The sequence below is a fragment of the Salvelinus alpinus genome, chromosome 10 (assembly GCF_045679555.1).
Source record: "Salvelinus alpinus chromosome 10, SLU_Salpinus.1, whole genome shotgun sequence".
Classification (NCBI taxonomy): domain Eukaryota; kingdom Metazoa; phylum Chordata; class Actinopteri; order Salmoniformes; family Salmonidae; genus Salvelinus; species Salvelinus alpinus.
The window spans coordinates 36,160,648-36,177,946 of NC_092095.1; the positions used below are offsets into that span (position 1 = coordinate 36,160,648).

General features: G+C 41.3%; 1 protein-coding gene across 8 annotated transcripts in view; it reads left to right on the top strand.

Annotated features, from left to right (window-relative positions):
• The window catches only part of dnajb6b (DnaJ heat shock protein family (Hsp40) member B6b), a 48,904-nt gene that overhangs the window by 181 nt on the left and 31,424 nt on the right, over positions 1–17,299 (top strand). Inside the window, exon 1 of one of the 8 annotated variants that reach the window (XM_071329108.1) lies at positions 756–1,150. The exons of 5 other annotated variants lie outside the window; for them this stretch is intronic. The gene's annotated coding sequence lies outside the window, so the exon portion shown is untranslated. Of the gene's footprint in view, positions 1–755; positions 1,151–13,263; positions 13,296–17,299 lie in introns of those variants that run through there. 2 more of the 8 variants (XM_071329103.1, XM_071329104.1) reach the window with 2 other exon arrangements.

The following is a 17,299-nucleotide window of genomic DNA, read 5'->3' on the forward strand; positions in this document are numbered from 1 at the left end:
CTTTTTGGACGCTAATGTTGTCGCTGGTGATGGTTAATTTGGTGGGTTCTGGGGGGGGGGGTCAACTCATGACCTCAGTGATCTTCAGGTCGGGAAAGTCGACCTCTAGAAAGATACCCGAAATTGGATTTTGAAATCTGAGTTGGATGACCATTAAAAAATCTCAGTCGGAGCTCGTGTTTCTTTCGAGTTCCAATTTGCCTTGAACGCAGTAATTGTGTCAGTGTTAAAATCCGCTGTAACGTCTCGCTCCTGTCAGCGTCGCGAGCCCACGTAGACCAGTGTTTCCAAATCCGGTCCTTGAGTACCCCCAACAGCACACATTTCTGTTGTAGTCCCAGACAAAAACACCTGATTCAACAAGTCAAGGGCTTGATGACAAGTACATTCAGGTGTCCTTGTCCGGGGCCACAACAAAAATATGTGCTTGGGGTACCCGAGGACTGGAGTTGGGGAAACACTGACCTAAGTGTTTCAATGTCGCAACCTTGCGATGGAGCGCCGCTGTCACTTGACTATATTCTGTTGCAGCTGCGTATTTGAAGCCCTTCATTCAGCTCAAATTAACTACATCATAGGTATAGAATATTGTTTCAATGGGTGTCATATTAGTTATTGCTTTTGATCGATGTACAGGTACCTAGCCCTTGATAATGAATCGGTGCCATTTCAGTAAACATACGAGTCATTGGACGAAGGCGTCTTCAGTAAGGGGGAGTTTTGATAAGAGCCCTGATAACAGCATCACTTAGTTCATCGGCGAAACAATTGGCCCAGCGTCGTCCGGGTTATGGTTAGGGTTTGGCCGGGGTAGGCGTCATTGTAAAATAATAGTTTTTGTTCTTAACTAACTTGCCTAGTTAAAGTTTAAATAAATATGGGTTTGGAAGCATAAAGACCTTATCTTTCATATCAGTGAGAAATAATAGGGTAATAAAAGGTTACGTTGATACACACCTTTTGTAGGGTTAGTGTTCCCACATGGCCGTATCTCCATGTTACAATGCGTGTTTAGCATAACAGATAGAAGACAGAGGGACCACCAGTGCTAATGAGCTATTTAGCATGTCAACAGAAGGCCGCCAGAAACCTGTTGTCACTGAAAAATACTATCAGCTGAAAACTCGGAAGCCGGTTGAAACAGTCTACAGTAAGTGTATATTTGCGAAATGATTTGGATGTGATATGAAAGTAAAGAGCTTCATGTTTCTAGAACGTATCGCATTTGAGAATCAATTCACATTTCGATTGATTATTTAGACAGTCTCCCTCTGAAAATAACATATAAGGACCTTAAGGAGCAATGGTAGGCTCCCTAAGAGTACATTTTGGGCTAATGGGTACCATGCATTTATGCTGAAGGAAGGGCAGGGCAATGTTTCCCGATGACAGATGCCATATCAACAGTCACTAACTTAGTTCAATGTATTCAACCAGACAGTTCCTATGGTATTTGTTTTTGTCAGTGCAGCATTGGCATCAGAAGTATACAATATGCTAATGACACGCCTTTGATATAACATTTCAAGGAGATAGTGAAGACTTATTATTATCAAATCTAGAATGACAAAAACGCTATCTTCAATATTTACAGTTGAAGTCGGAAGTTTAGACACCTGAGCCAAATACATTTAAACTCAGTTTTGTCACAATTCCTGACATTTAATCATAGTAAAAATTCCCTGTCTTAGGTGAGTTAGGATCACCACTTTATTTTAAGAATGTGAAATGTCAGAATAATAGTAGAGAGAATGATTCATTTCAGCTTTTATTTCTTTCATCACATTCCCAGTGGGTCAGAAGTTTACATACACAATTAGTATTTGGTAGCGTTGTCTTTAAATTGTTCAACTTGGGTCAAACATTTCGGGTAGCCTTCCACAAGCTTCCCACAACAAGTTGTGTGAATTTTGGCCCAGCTGGTGTAACTGAGTCAGGTTTGTAGGCCTCCTTGCTCGCACACGCTTTTTCAGTTCTGCCCACAAATGTTCTATAGGATTGAGGTCAGGGCTTTGTGATGGCCACTCCAATACCTTGACTTTGTTGTCCTTAAGCCATTTTGCAACAACTTTGGAAGTATGCTTGGGGTCATTGTCCATTTGGAAGACCCATTTGCGACCAAGCTTTAACTTCCTCACTGATGTCTTGAGATGTTGCTTCAATATATCCACATCATTTTCCTTCTCATGAAGCCATCTATTTAGTGAAGTGCACCAGTCCCTCCTGCAGCAAAGCACCCCCACAACATGATGCTGCCACCCCTTTAATCTGTCTGTAAATAATTGTTGGGAAAATTACTTGTCATGCACAAAGTAGATGTCCTAACCGACTTGCCAAAACTATAGTTTGTTAACAAAACCAAGTTTTAACGACTCCAACCTAAGTCTGTGTAAACTTCTGACTTCAACTGTATCAATTGCCATTCTTTGCCACAAAGCATATTACAAAACAATTAAGCATAAAGTATTTTACTGTAAGTAATGAGGCATAGGTGATGCTTTCTTCATAAAGAGAGCACAGTAACTATTAATTATGTCATTGAATTACCACCTCAACTGCCACAAGATAGGGCCAACTGTCTAGCAGAGGACAGGAGTCCATTAAGATGCCTGAATTCCAGTGGGCTCACAATGACTTTACAGCATGGTGCCACTAATCTGGGGATTGAATGCACATCGTGTTGTTCCCTATGTCACATAAACCACGTTCTCACTAGATGCCAGTTATGAAAACGAGTTACATTTCATGTAGCCTACATACAGAATTTATGCATGAATTAACTTGAATGTCTGATACTGTTTGTAGTTCTATGCATCCCCCTAACTACTAGACCCGATTCTTACCATCACAGACAAATGTGAATCTAAAACAAGTTCGCTAGCCTTTTCCCCATGCGTTTTACACAAAGAGTTCTTAGGAAGAGCTAATGATAGCCGCTAGAATTAGGGAGAAGTACTGTCTCACTTCCCCCATATCCCTGGCTGTAACTTTTTCAGTAGTTGGCAAAGAAGTGAGTCATCATATTTTAGAACCTGCCCCGGGCGATATGAACCTCAGTCAGTAGAAGTAGGCTACTCTAACAATCTTTCCTTTACAAAGGCATTATTGGTGAGGTTTGTCTTCTTCATACTGGCCCGTACACACTCGGGTTGCATAACACATTTGACACAATGGTTATGATACAACCAATATTCTTGTGACGCAACGGAGTTTGTCTGCACAAAAGTATTGTCTCCACAAGAGCTGTGTAAACATTCTTGTTCAGACAAATGCTCAGTTCGATCACAACAGTTTTGTCATGCGTTCTACGTCAGATGTACCAACTGAGTGTGTATGGGGGCATTAATACTATGGACTCTAGATGCTAGTCAAATAGATTTATGAGTGTACAATATTTATAAACTGCCTGGAAAAGTTGTGAGGCGCACGGCATCGTTAGACATGAGATATTATGCTGGCCCCATGGGTATATGTCCAAACTCAACAAAAAAAAAATCCCTCATTTTACCACAGTTGGATTTGGCAATTGAATCAAACCGTCTGGGAAGATTTAACATCTTGGCACCCTTGTGTGCTCACTTGTTTTTCTAGTTTTCATGAATCCCCATGAAAGATCTTTTAATTGCTTTCATCAGATATTGTATTCAGAAGCTTCCACCTTGAAATGTAATTTGGCACAGCACTACAGTATAATGCCTAACAAACTGAAAATGTTTGTTTTAGTCTCGGCAACCCAGAATCGAATCTCGCAAGATTGGGCCAGATCGGCCGACCCCCAAGTGCACCCCTGCGAAATTGTGATTCGCCAGAAATAATGAGTGACTCAACAACAAAAAAATACTGGCCACCGGTAAAAATGTTTTTCATAATCCATATCCCTCAGCCTCCCGACAGATGTAACCTAACATTTTTATGTTTTGTCTTTCGAGAGACTATAGCCTAATAAACTGAACGTGTGTGAACTTAGTCTGCTCGGCTTACACACTGAGAACAAACATCTTCAGTATGCGTCTCTCTCCACTTCTAACAGGGTAGGCTCTGAGGCTAGGTACCTTGTCTGCATCTGTACACACTAATAACCCCCCCCAAGTAACCTCTGTACCTCAGCTGTTACTCACACAACTCAGTTACCCTAACAACCAGCTGGAATGAGAATGCAAGGGTACATTTCCTGCACCATTTGCATGCGCCTTTAAAGTGGAACTTACAGCGTTTTAGCAACATGAAATCGTGTTAAAATCTGTTCATATACCACCCCAGCAAGAAGCGGGGGGGTTATATGCTACCACTTATATGGTCATTTACACATTTTCATACATTCATAGAATGTTTGGGTATGACGTAGAGTAAAGCATTTGTGAAAAGTGGGAAAGCAGCCATACATTTTGGCAATTAATAGACAGACACTGCAGTAAATTAAACCTCTTACATTTGGGAATTTTACAGTCCTATTGATCAAACAGCATATCTTTTCATGGTTATCTCACCCTGTTGCCAATTCACATCAACAACAACAAGATCAACAGCTAATGTTAGCCAGAGTGAGATGAGGAAACAGTAGATAAACCCTCAACTTTTTCAGCTTGTAGTTGGCTATCAAAATTGCACTGCTAAACGATGGGGAATAGTAGCCTGCTCGCCCCTTCTGGCTGCAGGGGCAGTATTGAGTAGCTTGGATGAAAGGTGCACAGAGGTGCCTATATTAAACGGCCTGCTCCTCAGTCCCAGTTGCTAATATATGCATATTATTATTCATATTGGATAGAAAACACTCAGAAGTTTCTAAAACTGTTTGAATTATGTCTGAGTATAACAGAACTCATATGGCATACAAAAACCTGAGAAGTTCCACTTCCTGTTTGAATTTTTTCTGAGGTGGCAGATTTTCAACCAAGCTCTCAATGAAATTACAGCGAGATATGGATGAGTTTTCACTTCCTACGGCTTCCACTAGATGTCAACAGTCATAAGAACTTTGTCAGATGACTCTAATGTGAAGGGGGGCCGAAAGAGACAGGAATGAGTAATCACTGCCACGAGCTGATCACGCATTCACCATGCGCCTTCACATGAGGAGGACGTCCGTTCCACCGCTCTTCTGAAGTCAATCTAATTCTCCGGTTGGAACGTTATTCAAGATGTATGTTAACAACATTCTAAAGATTGATTCAGTACGTTGTTTGACATGTTTCTACTGACTGTTACGGAACTTTTGGACATTTCGTCACGTTATAGTGGAGGTGCTTTGTGACTTTGGAATTGTTTACCAAAGGCGCTAACCAAAGTAGCTAATTGGACATAAATAACGGACATTATCGAACAAATCAAGCATTTATTGTGGACCTGGGATTCCTAGGACTGCATTCTGATGAAGTTCATCAAAGGTAAGGAAACATTTATCATGTATTTTCTGGTTTCTGTTGACCCGAACATGGCGGCTAATTTGGCTATTGTTCTGAGCTCCGTCTCAGATTATTGCATGATTTGCTTTTTCCGTAAAGTTTTTTTGAAATCTGACAGCGGTTGCATTAAGGAGAGGTATATCTATAATTCCATGTGTATAACTTGTATTATCATCTACATTTATGATGAGTATTTCTGTTGAAACAATGTGGCTATGCAAAATCACTTGATGTTTTTGGAACTAGTGAATGTAACGCGCCAATGTAAACTCAGATCTTTTGTTATAAATATGAACTTTATCAAACAAAACATGCATGTATTGTGTAACATGAAGTCTTTTGAGTGTCATCTGATGAAGATAATCAAAGGTTAGTGATTAATTGTATCTCTATTTCTGCTTTTTCTGATTGCTTTCTTTCGCTGGAAAAATGGCTGTGCTTATTGTGGTTTGATGGTGACCTAACAATCGTTTGTAGTGCTTTCGCTGAAAAGCATATTTGAAATTGGACACTTTGGTGGGATTAACAACAAGAAAACCTTTAAAATGGTATAAAATACATGTATGTTTGAGGAATTTTAATTATGAGATTTCTGTTTGAATTTGGCGCCCTGCACTTTCTCTGGCTGCTGTCATATCGATCCCGGTAGCGGGATGCAGCCATAAGAAGTTACCTTCTTAAGGCTGAAATCTCATTAACGGGATCGATTTGACTGTTGGCCAGTGAAAGTGCAGGGCGCCAAATTCAAACAAATCTCATAATTAAAATTCCTCAAACATACAAGTATTAAACACCATTTTAAAGATGAACTTGTTGTTAATCCCACCACAGTGTCCGATTTCAAAAAGGCTTTACGACGAAAGCATACCATGCGATTATGTTATGGCAGCACCTAGTCACAGAAAAACACAGCAATTTTTCCAGCCAAAGAGGAGTCACAAAAAGCAGAAATAGAGATAAAATTAATCACTAACCTTTGATCTTCATCAGATGGCACTCATAGGACTTCATGTTACACAGTACATGTATGTTTTATTCGATAAAGTTCATATTTATATCCAAAAATCTGTTTACATTGGCGCGTTATGTTCAGTAATGTTTTGCTTCCAAAACATCCGGTGATTTTGCAGAGAGCCACATCAATCTACAGAAATACTCATCATAAATGTTGATGAAAATACAAGTGTTATGCATGAAATTAAAGATATACTTCTCCTTAATGCAACTGCTGTGTCAGATTTCAAAAAAGCTTTACAGCGAAAGCACACCATGGAATAATCTGAGTACAGCGCCACCAAAACAAGCCATACAGATACCCGCCATGTTGTGGAGTCAACAGAAGTCGGAAATAGCATTATAAATATTCACTAACCTTTGATCTTCATCGGAATGCACTCCCAGGAATCCCGGTTCCACAAATGTTTTTTGTTTGATAAAGTCCATAATTTGTGTCCAAATACCTCCTTTTTGTTCGCGCGTTTTAGTTCACAAATCCAAATTCACAAGGCGCAGGCACTTAGTCCAGACAAAGTCAAAGCAGTTCCATTACAGTTCGTAAAAACATGTCAAATGATGTATAGAATCAATCTTTAGGATGTTTTTATCATAAATCTTCAATAATATTCCAACCGGACAATTTCTTTGTCTTTAGAAATTAAAGAGAACGCAGCTCGCTCTCACGGCTGCGCGTGTGATTTAGCTCATGGCATTCTGCCAGACCCCTTAGTCAAATAGCTCTTATTCGCTCCCCCTTCACAGTAGAAGCTTGAAACAAGGTTCTAAAGACTGTTGACATCTAGTGGAAGCATTAGTGTACATTTGGTCCTATTGCACTTCCTATCTTGGATAGGCAATTACTTGAAAATCTACAAACCTCAGATTTCCCACTTCCTGGTTGGATTTTTTTTCTCAGGTTTTTGCCTGCCATATGAGTTCTGTTATATTCAGACATCATTCAAACAGTTTTAGAAACTTCAGTGTTTTCTATCCAAATCTACTAATAATATGCATTTCTTAGCTTCTGGGCCTGAGTAGCAGGCAGTTTTACTCTGGGCACCTTATTCATCCAAGCTACTCAATACTGCCCCCCAGCCATAAGAAGTTAAGACCTTTGCTTCAAACAGTTACACATATGCTTCATTACACAATTTAATTTATGGATTCTGGCAATGACATTTCAACTGTAGCTTTTGTCACGAGTGGCATGTTGATGACGGATCGGTATCTCAATGCATTTTTTGTGTAAATTACTATACATTTTGCAGTGTGCAGACCTCAACGATCAACTTGATACCACAAATAAACTATTTTAAACAAGCCTATATCAATTACGGGCATGGTTGACCACCCCCCTCCCTCCCTGCACTTGTTCTTCTGCTGTCTCTTCATTTTCTTCTTCAGATAATGATAGTGTTGTTGTTAGAATGATATATTATTGGATGTAATGTATTTGTATTGTTTTAATGAGTATTTGTATAGTGGCTGTGTAAATGCCCTTACCTGCCCAGGGGCTACGGGTGCAAATTAGCTTTTGGCTAACCGCGGGACATTTACAGTTGAAGTTGGAAGTTTACATACACTTAGGTTGGAGTCATTAAAACTAGTTTTTCAACCACTCCACACATTTCTTGTTAACAAACTATAGTTTTGGCAAGTGGGTTAGGACATCTACTTTGTGCATGACACCATACATTTTTCCAACAATTGTTTACAGACAGATTATTTCACTATCACAATTCCAGTGGGTCAGAAGTTTACAAACACTAAGTTGACTGCCTTTAAACAGCTTTGAAAATTCCAGAAAATTATGTCATGGCTTTCAAAGTTTCTGATAGGCTAATTGACATCATTTGAGTCAATTGGAGGTGTACCTGTGGATGTATTTCAAGGCCTACCTTCAAACTCAGTGCCTCTTTGCTTGACATCATGGGAAAATCAAAAGAAATCAGCCAAGACCTCAGAAGAAATTGTAGACCTCCACAAGTCTGGTTCATCCTTGTGAGCAATTTCCAAATGCCCGAAGGTACCATGTTCATCTGTACAAACAATAGTACACAAGTATAAACACCATGGGACCATGCAACCGTCATACCGCTCAGGAAGGAGATGCGTTCTGTCTCCAAGAGATGAACGTACTTTGGTGCGAAAAGTGCAAATCAATCCCAGAACAGCAAAGGACCTTGTGAAGAGGCTGGAGGAAACGGGTACAAACGTATCTATATCCACAGTAAAACGAGTCCTATATTGACATATTTGAAAGGCCACTCAGCAAGGAAGAATCCACTGCTCCAAAACCGCCATAAAAAAGCCATACTACGGTTTGCAACTGCACATGGGGACAAAGATTGTACTTTTCGGAGAAATGTCCTCTGGTCTGATGAAACAAAAATAGAGCTGTTTGGCCATAATGACCATTACTATGTTTGGAGGAAAAAGCGGGAGGCTTGCAAGTCGAAGAACACCACCCCAACCGTGAAGCACGGGGATGGCAGCATCATGTTGTGGGGGTGCTTTGCTGCAGGAGGGACTAATGCACTTCCCAAAATAGATGGCATCATGAGGAAGGAAAATGATGTGGATATTTTGAAGCAATATCTCAAGACATCAGTGAGGAAGTTAAAGCTTGGTCGCAAATGGGTCTTCCAAATGGACAATGACCCCAAGCATACTTCCAAAGTTGTGGCAAAATGGCTTAGGGACAACAAAGTCAAGGTATTGGAGTGGCCATCACAAAGCCCTGAACTCAATCCCATAGAAAGTTTGTGGGCAGAATTGAAAAAGCATTTTTCGAGCAAGGAGGCCTACAAACCTGACTCCGTTACACCAGCTCTGTCCGGAGGAATGGGCCAAAATTCACCCAACTTATTGTGGGAAGCTTGTGGAAGGCTACCCAAAACGTTTGACCCAAGTTAAGCAATTTAAAGGCAATACACTCAATTAGTATTTGGTAGCATGTAAACTTCTGACCCAATGGGAATGTGATATAGCTGTGATATAAAGCTGAAATATAAAATTCTCTCCTATTATTATGACATTTCACATTATTAAAATAAAGTGGTGAGCCTAAGACAGGGAATTCTTACTAGGATTAAATGTCAGGAATTGTGAAAAACTGCACTGTACATTGATGTTGCATTATTGTAATATTAATGTGCATTGTCCCCAATAAATTAACAACCAATTTCTATGTTCATGCAAGTGACAATATGCCTGGGAGGAATCCTCACTATCAGTATCTGCAATTTGGCAGTACACCCAGAACATTGTTTAGAGAACGGAAGGTGATATCTCCAGTTTCAAAGTCTCTGCTCTGAGAGAAGAAGCCTTGTGAGGTATTGGTCGGTCACATGCATGAACCAAACGTTAGTGATATATTAATTGTGAATAATGAATAAGCAAAATCATGCAAAAATGACTTGTCTGTGTAAGCAATATATAGGAGATCTAACGGGACTGCCCCGAGGGAGCTCACTTCAGACCGGTACTTTATGCATCCAAGGTAGACTGACCTTTCCAGCTTGCTGTTAATAAGGAATGATTAATTAAATATTGACTTTGAGTGTCCCTGTGTTGAATTTCCACGACAACCATCTGTCTTATGTAACCATACCAGACGTAACATATTTGGGTGTCCCAGATTACTATGTTACGTCTAGTCTGAGACCAGGCTGTGCCTGCCAATGCATACTTGTCCCAATTCACAATGGGAACTTGCCTGTCTGCCCGCCCATTTGATCGACGCCAAATGCATTTGACTGACAACTAGGAAAAGGGGATACCTGGTCAGTTGCACAACTGAAATCTGTCTTCCGCATTTAACCCAACCTCTCTGACTCAAAACCTAAGAGATATGCTAACTGTAACAGTCGTTCAGGTTCAGCATAGCTAGCTAGCAAAGAGATTCACATTTCTTGCTTGCTCACCAAATGACACATGCATACTGTATGCAACTAGCCACAAAAAAAGATATGGCAGGAAAAAGTCAGCCACTCGTCCAATGACAACATCCTCCCAGCAGCTAGCTAGCTAATGTTAGGCTCCGTGTTTATTAGCTTGCTACATAAATTCAAACTGATACAGTGCATCCCGAATGGGCGGTTCCCAAACTAAGGGTCGTGACCCCATGGGAAAATGGTGTCTCGGGAGAATTTACAAGTGTTAAACAAATCAAATACATTTGAGATTCTTCATAGTAGCCACCGTTTGCTTTGATGACAGCTTTGCACCAACTTCATTAGGTAGTCACCTGGAATGCATTTCAATTAACAGGTGTGCCTTAAGTTCATTTGTGGAATTTCTTTCCTTTAATGCGTTTGAGCCAATCAGTTGTTGTGACACGGTAGGGGTGGTATACAGAAGATGGCCCTATTTTGTAAAAGACCAAGTTCATATTATGGCAAGAACAGCTCCAAATAAGCAAAGAAAAATGACAGTCCATCATTACTTTAAGACATGAAGGTCAATCTGGAAAATTTCAAGAACTTTGAAAGTTTCTTCAAGTGCAGTTGCAAAAACCATCAAACGTTATGATGCAACTGGCTCTCATGAGGACCGCCACAGGAAAGGAAGACCCAGAGTTACCTCCGCTGCAGAGGATAAGGTCATTAGAGTTAACTGCACCTCAGATTGCAGCCCAAATAAATGCTTCAGAGTTCAAGTAAGACACATCTCAACATCAGCTGTTCAGAGGAGACTGCGTGAATCAGGCCTTCATGGTCGAATTACTGCAAAGAAACCACTACTAAAGGACACCAATAAGAAGAAGAGACTTGCTTGGGCCAAGAAACACGAGCAATTGACATTAGACCGGTAGAAATCTGTCCTTTGGTCTGATGAGTCCAAATTTGACATTTTTGGTTCCATCCGCCTTGTCTTTGTGAGATGCAGAGTAGGTGAACGGATGACCTCCGCATGTGTGGTTCCCACTGTGAAGCATGGAGGTGTGATGCTGTGGGGGTGCTTTGCTGGTGACACTGCGCCTTGAATTTTAAATAAATCACTGACACTTAACCAGCATGACTATCCACAGCATTCTGCAGCGATACACCATCCCATCTGGTTTGTGCTTAGTCCCACTATCATTTGTTTTTCAACAGGAAAATTACCCATCAAACCTCCATGCTGTGTAAGGGCTATTTGACCAAGAAGGAGAGTGATGGAGTGCTGCATCAGATGACCTGGCCTCCACAATTACCCAACCTTAACCCAATTGAGATGGTTTGGGATGAGTTGGACCACAGAATGAAGGAAAAGCAGCCAACAAGTGCTCAGCATATGTGGGACCTCCTTCAAGACTGTTGGAAAAGCATTCCAGGTGAAGCTGGTTGAGAGAATGCCAAGAGCGTGCAAAGCTGTCATCAAGGGAAAGGGTGGCTACTTTGAAGAATCTCAAATATATTTTGATTTAACCCTTTTTTGCTTACTACATAATTCCATATGTTATTTCATAGTTTTGATGTCTTTACTATTATTCTACAATGTAGAAAATAGTAAAAATAGACAAACCCTTGAATGAGTAGGTGTCCCAACTTTTGACTGTGTGTGTATATATAATTATTAATCTTGAATGTCATTCATTAATGCCTCATGAGCTTTTTTCAACTGTCCTACCCCAACAGAACCCAAAATATAAGCTTTCTTCATCCCCGTTGTTTGTAAACGATGTAATTATAAACAAATACTGTATAGCCTCAACACCACTCTGTATAGCTGGATAATAGATATTGTAAATAGACGGTACCACAGACTGATGCATTGAACCTAAACTCGGCAACCAAGAACCACTTGGACATCGTAAAAAAAAAAAGTTTTTAACCATGCTGCGCGACGATCCTCAGCTCGGCATCAAAATAACACCAATGGTGGTGGGGCGGCCTGTGGCGCCGTTTCCCCCTACTGCTGATTCTGTCTTTATTGTAGGATTGTTGCATTTGACTAAGGTATTGTCACAAGTTCAAAAAGTGATGCCCTAGACATTATCATAACTCAACTGTTTGGCCATTCATCTATTAACATGGCACATTTGTTTTGCCCTCTCTAACAATGCCAAACTGTAATTGGTCGGGATGACCTGCATTTCCTGTCCATTAGCCAGCAGTCTAGCTCTATGCCTGGCCACTAACAGTTCAATACTGTGGAACGAATGGCATCGATCATTGCATTGAGTAGGGATTTGATGCACTGAGGCATTGTGGGATTGATTAACCCACATTCAGAGCTCAGACGTGCACTCGCACAGGGCCACAGGTAGCTGTCAAACGCCGACAGTATTCTAATCCATTAGCTAGCACGGACATGAGGGATGAGGGAGACTTGCAGTACGTGTGCCTTGAGTCAAGACATTGAGATTGTTGAGAAAGTCATGAGATGGGTCAGTGGCCAGGGCCGTATCAGAGTAGGAGTGCTGTTCTAGAATCAGTTCCCCTGTCCATGATGTCTTATTCACTATGGTCTAAAAGCCAAGACGGATCCTAGATCAGCAGTTCAATTCTGAGACATTTTATGAATATACTGTAGGTCCTGCGCTTATCTGTATGCCTATTGAGCATGACTCTTATTCTTGATCTAGTTCTATTGGAAGGGTGCGAGAGAACAACTAGAGGGAAAGGACTGAGCAAACGAAGGAAAATTATCAACAGGAAAATTATCAACGAGAGGGAAAGAGAAAGTGTAGGATGAAGAGAGGAGTGTGTCCCCTGCTTTGGGACAGCAGCACCGACCAGGCCTACTGGAGGTTTACCATCACCGTGCCAACCAGGAGGGGTATGAGGCATCTGCCCCCCCCCCCCAAAACACACACTCCCAGCTCACATAAACTAACAGAGCAGAAAAGGGCACAGAGGTTATTAATAGCATACAAACAAACAGGATACAACTGGACTCCCAGTGGAACTGGTAACTGATTGCTCTACAAAGTTGATTTCATTGTTTACCAGTTTGTTTGTGGTTAAGAACATATTACTTGACTACTATCCTTCATGTATCAGTTTGTTTTAAAACGTATGTTTGTCGTTTTTCTACCTTTGGTAAGTATTGTTTGATATAGTTGACATGGCTATTAACTTTGAACATGTCTGACTTTCGCTGGTCGTGTTTTCTCCATCTTTCTTTGAAGAACTTGGGCTGCTCTACGGTTTCGGGTTTAGTTGAGGACAAGGCTGATTTGACCCATAATTAGTGTGCTGTGGAGTAATGGTGTTTGTAGTCTGTTTACCTGGTTTCTGTATCTACTGAGCGCTATGTCAGTGTAAGACAAGGGAAGTTTGTGTTTAAGGTCATTTGCAGGCCATTGTAAACAGCAGAGAGATTCTTCCACTGTAGATTAATATGTAAACAGATCTGTCTCTGGCTGCGTTTACACAGCCAGGCCAATTCTGATATTTTTACCACTATTTGGTCTTTTGACAAATCGCATTAGATCTTTTCACATCAGATATTTTTCAGAGCTGATAAGTCAAAAGACCAATTAATGAAAATAATATAATAAATTGGCTGCCTGTGTTTCTCACTCTCTTTCAGCTAGGATTTAACACTTGACGGGTTCATAGCTTTTGGAATAACAACATTTTATGGTTGAGTATGGATCGTATGACCGTGACTACAGTGTAGTAATGAATTATTTTTGATATGCGACAACAGACTAACTGCTACAGTAAGGTACTCGAGGCTAAGTCCTAAATGGCATCCTATTCCCTATATAGTGCACTACTTTTAACCATGGGCTCTGGTCAAAAGTAGTGCACTATATAGGGAATAGGATGCCATTTAGGACTTACCCCCGAGAGCATAGCGCTTTACTTCAGGTCTGTCCTCACTGCTCTGTCCGTCTACAATTGAGATCTGCTGTCTAAGGGACTTCCATTGGGCTACGTAGAAATAGAAACCCTAACAGAAGACACACCGTTGAAAAGTTGCCTCTCTCGGTTAGCCATGTGGCCGTTCAGCAGATACAATGTACTATCGGTAGGTATGCACCTTGAGCTATTTACTTTTTACCTGGTAATCTTGCACAATAGGGCATGTCCTGTTTTGATGACTGGAGTATTGGATCTCTATCTCTCTCTCAACTTTTTTGTTTCACAATGCTCCATTTGTACTCTTTTTAAACATCTGATGTGATTTCCAAATAAACCGGGAATACCAGGCCTCAGGCAGAGACCTAGTCACGTTATGACTGCTACTTAGTCATGGATGTTTCATTACGTGTTGAACAATGTGAGGCCACAGTAAGGAAATCATGCCGATTTTTCTCCCGGTGTTGTGTGAAGGATCTCCTTTTTAGACCAGGGGCCGTATGTATCGAGCATTTCAGAGTAGGAGTGCGGATCTAGAATCGGGTCCCTCCCTGTGTAGGTCATCTTATTCTTTGTGATCTGAAGGCAACGCTGAGACGCTTGATAAACACAGCTCTTGTTCTCTATATGTTTCCCTTCCTATACCCCCTGTATGCTCTATACATTCTAGGAAATATCTCATCTGCTGCTACACTGAAAAAAATATATATAATACAACATGTAAAGTGTTAGTGTCATGTTTCATGAGCTGAAATAAAATATCCCAGAAATGTTCCATCCGCACAAAGCTTATTTCTCTCAATGTTGTGCACAAATTTGTTTACATCCCTGTTAGTGAGCAGTTCTCCATTGCCAAGATAATCCATCCGGGTGTGGCATATCAAGAAGCTGATTTAAGCAGCATGATCATTACACAGGTGCATCTTGGGCTGGGGACAACAAAACGGCACTCTAAAATCTGCCGTTTTGTCACACAACACAATGCCACAGATATCAAATTTTGAGGGAGTGTGCAATTTGGCATGCTGACTGCAGGAATGTCCACCAGAGCTGTTACCAGATAATGTAATGTTAATTTCTCTACCATAAGCCGCCACCAACGTCCATTTTGGAGAATTTGGCAGTACGTACAACTGGCCTCAAAACCGCAGACCACGTGTAACCGTGCCAGCCAAGGACCTCCACATCCAGCTTCTTCGCCTTCATCAGAAACCATCTCAGGGAAGCTCATCTGTGTGCTCGTTGTCCTCACCAGGGTCATGACCTGACTGCAGTTTAGCGTCGTAACCGACTTCAGTAGGGAAATGCTCACCTTTTGATGACCACTGACGTTGCTGGAGAAGTGTGTTCTTCATGGACTTATCCCAGTTTCAACTGTACCGCCTGATCAAATCCTATGTGAAGAAGATGTGTCACGCTGCTTGAGGCAAATCGTGGTCACACCAGATACTGACTGGTTTTCTGATCCACGCCCCTACTTTAAAAAATAAATACATATCTGTTGGTCACAGATGCATATCTGTATTCCCAGTCATGTGAAATCCATAGATTAGAGCCTAATGACTGATTTCCTTTTTATGAACTGTAACTCAGTCAAATCTTTGAAATTGTTGCAGTTCACATGTTTAGTGAATTTCTAAATATTAAGGCTGTATTGAAGCTTTCGGGTGCGTGGGGAATAGCCGCTCGGATTGGAGAGGAGGCAAGTTAAGCTTTCCTGAATAACTGGGCCTGCCTGGAGCATATGTGACCACATTATTATTTATTCTAATTTTTATAGGATGACTTGGGAGAATGATGATCTGCAAAGGACAGCACGTCTCTGTATCAAAAGTAAAAAATACAGCCAGACTGGCCTGCTAAGGTGTCTTTCTAGACCTTATAAACTGTTGAGTAGACCCACAACTGATCCAAATGAAATATTAAAATCACAGGAATTTTGCGCCGTTATTGAAAATGACATTTTCACTGCAGCTGGGAGTAGATTTTTGTACTCACTTGAAAACAACAATGCAATTATTCATTGTGTTGTAGGCTAGTCTAGGGTAGGATCATTTGTATTGTCCCTAAACAAGATCAATAGGGGAGCTTTTTGAGCTGCGTGTCTCATGTCTTCACTATTCTTTCATGCGCAATGAGGGACCTGGCCTTTCTGCTGCCTATCAGCCCTGCCTATCAGGGCGATTCCCTGATCCACCTCTACGCAGATGACACCATTCTGTATACTTCTGGCCCTTCCTTGGACACTGTGCTATCTAACCTCCAAACGAGCTTCAATGCCATACAACACTCCTTCCGTGGCCTCCAATTGCTCCTAAACGCTAGTAAAACCAAATGCATGCTTTTCAACCGTTCGCTGCCTGCACCCGCCCGCCCGACTAGCATCACCACCCTGGACGGTTCCGACCTAGAATATGTGGACATCTATAAATACCTAGGGGTCTGGCTAGACTGCAAACTCTCCTTCCAGACTCATATTAAACATCTCCAATCCAAAATCAAATCAAGAATCGGCTTTCTATTTCGCAACAAAGCCTCCTTCACTCACGCCGCCAAACTTACCCTAGTAAAACTGACTAACCTACCGATCCTCGACTTCGGCGACGTCATCTACAAAATAGCTTCCAATACTCTACTCTGCAAACTAGATGCAGTTTATCATAGTGCCATCCGTTTTGTTACTAAAACACCTTATACCACCCACCACTGCTTACTGTATGCTCTAGTCGGCTGGCCCTCGCTACATATTCGTCGCCAGACCCACTGGCTCCAGGTCATCTATAAGTCTCCGATAAAGCTCCGCCTTATCTCAGTTCACTGGCCACGATAACAACACCCACCCGTAGCACGCGCTCCAGCAGGTATATCTCACTGATCATCCCAAAAACCAACACCTCATTTGGCCGCCTTTCCTTCCAGTTCTCTGCTGCCTGTGACTGGAACGAATTGCAAAAATCGCTGAAGTTGGAGACTTTTATTTCCCTCACCAACTTTAAACATCTGCTATCTGAGCAGCTAACCGATCGCTGCAGCTGTACATAGTCCATCTGTAAACAGCCCACCCAATTTACCTACCTCATCCCCTTACTGTTTTTATTTATTTAC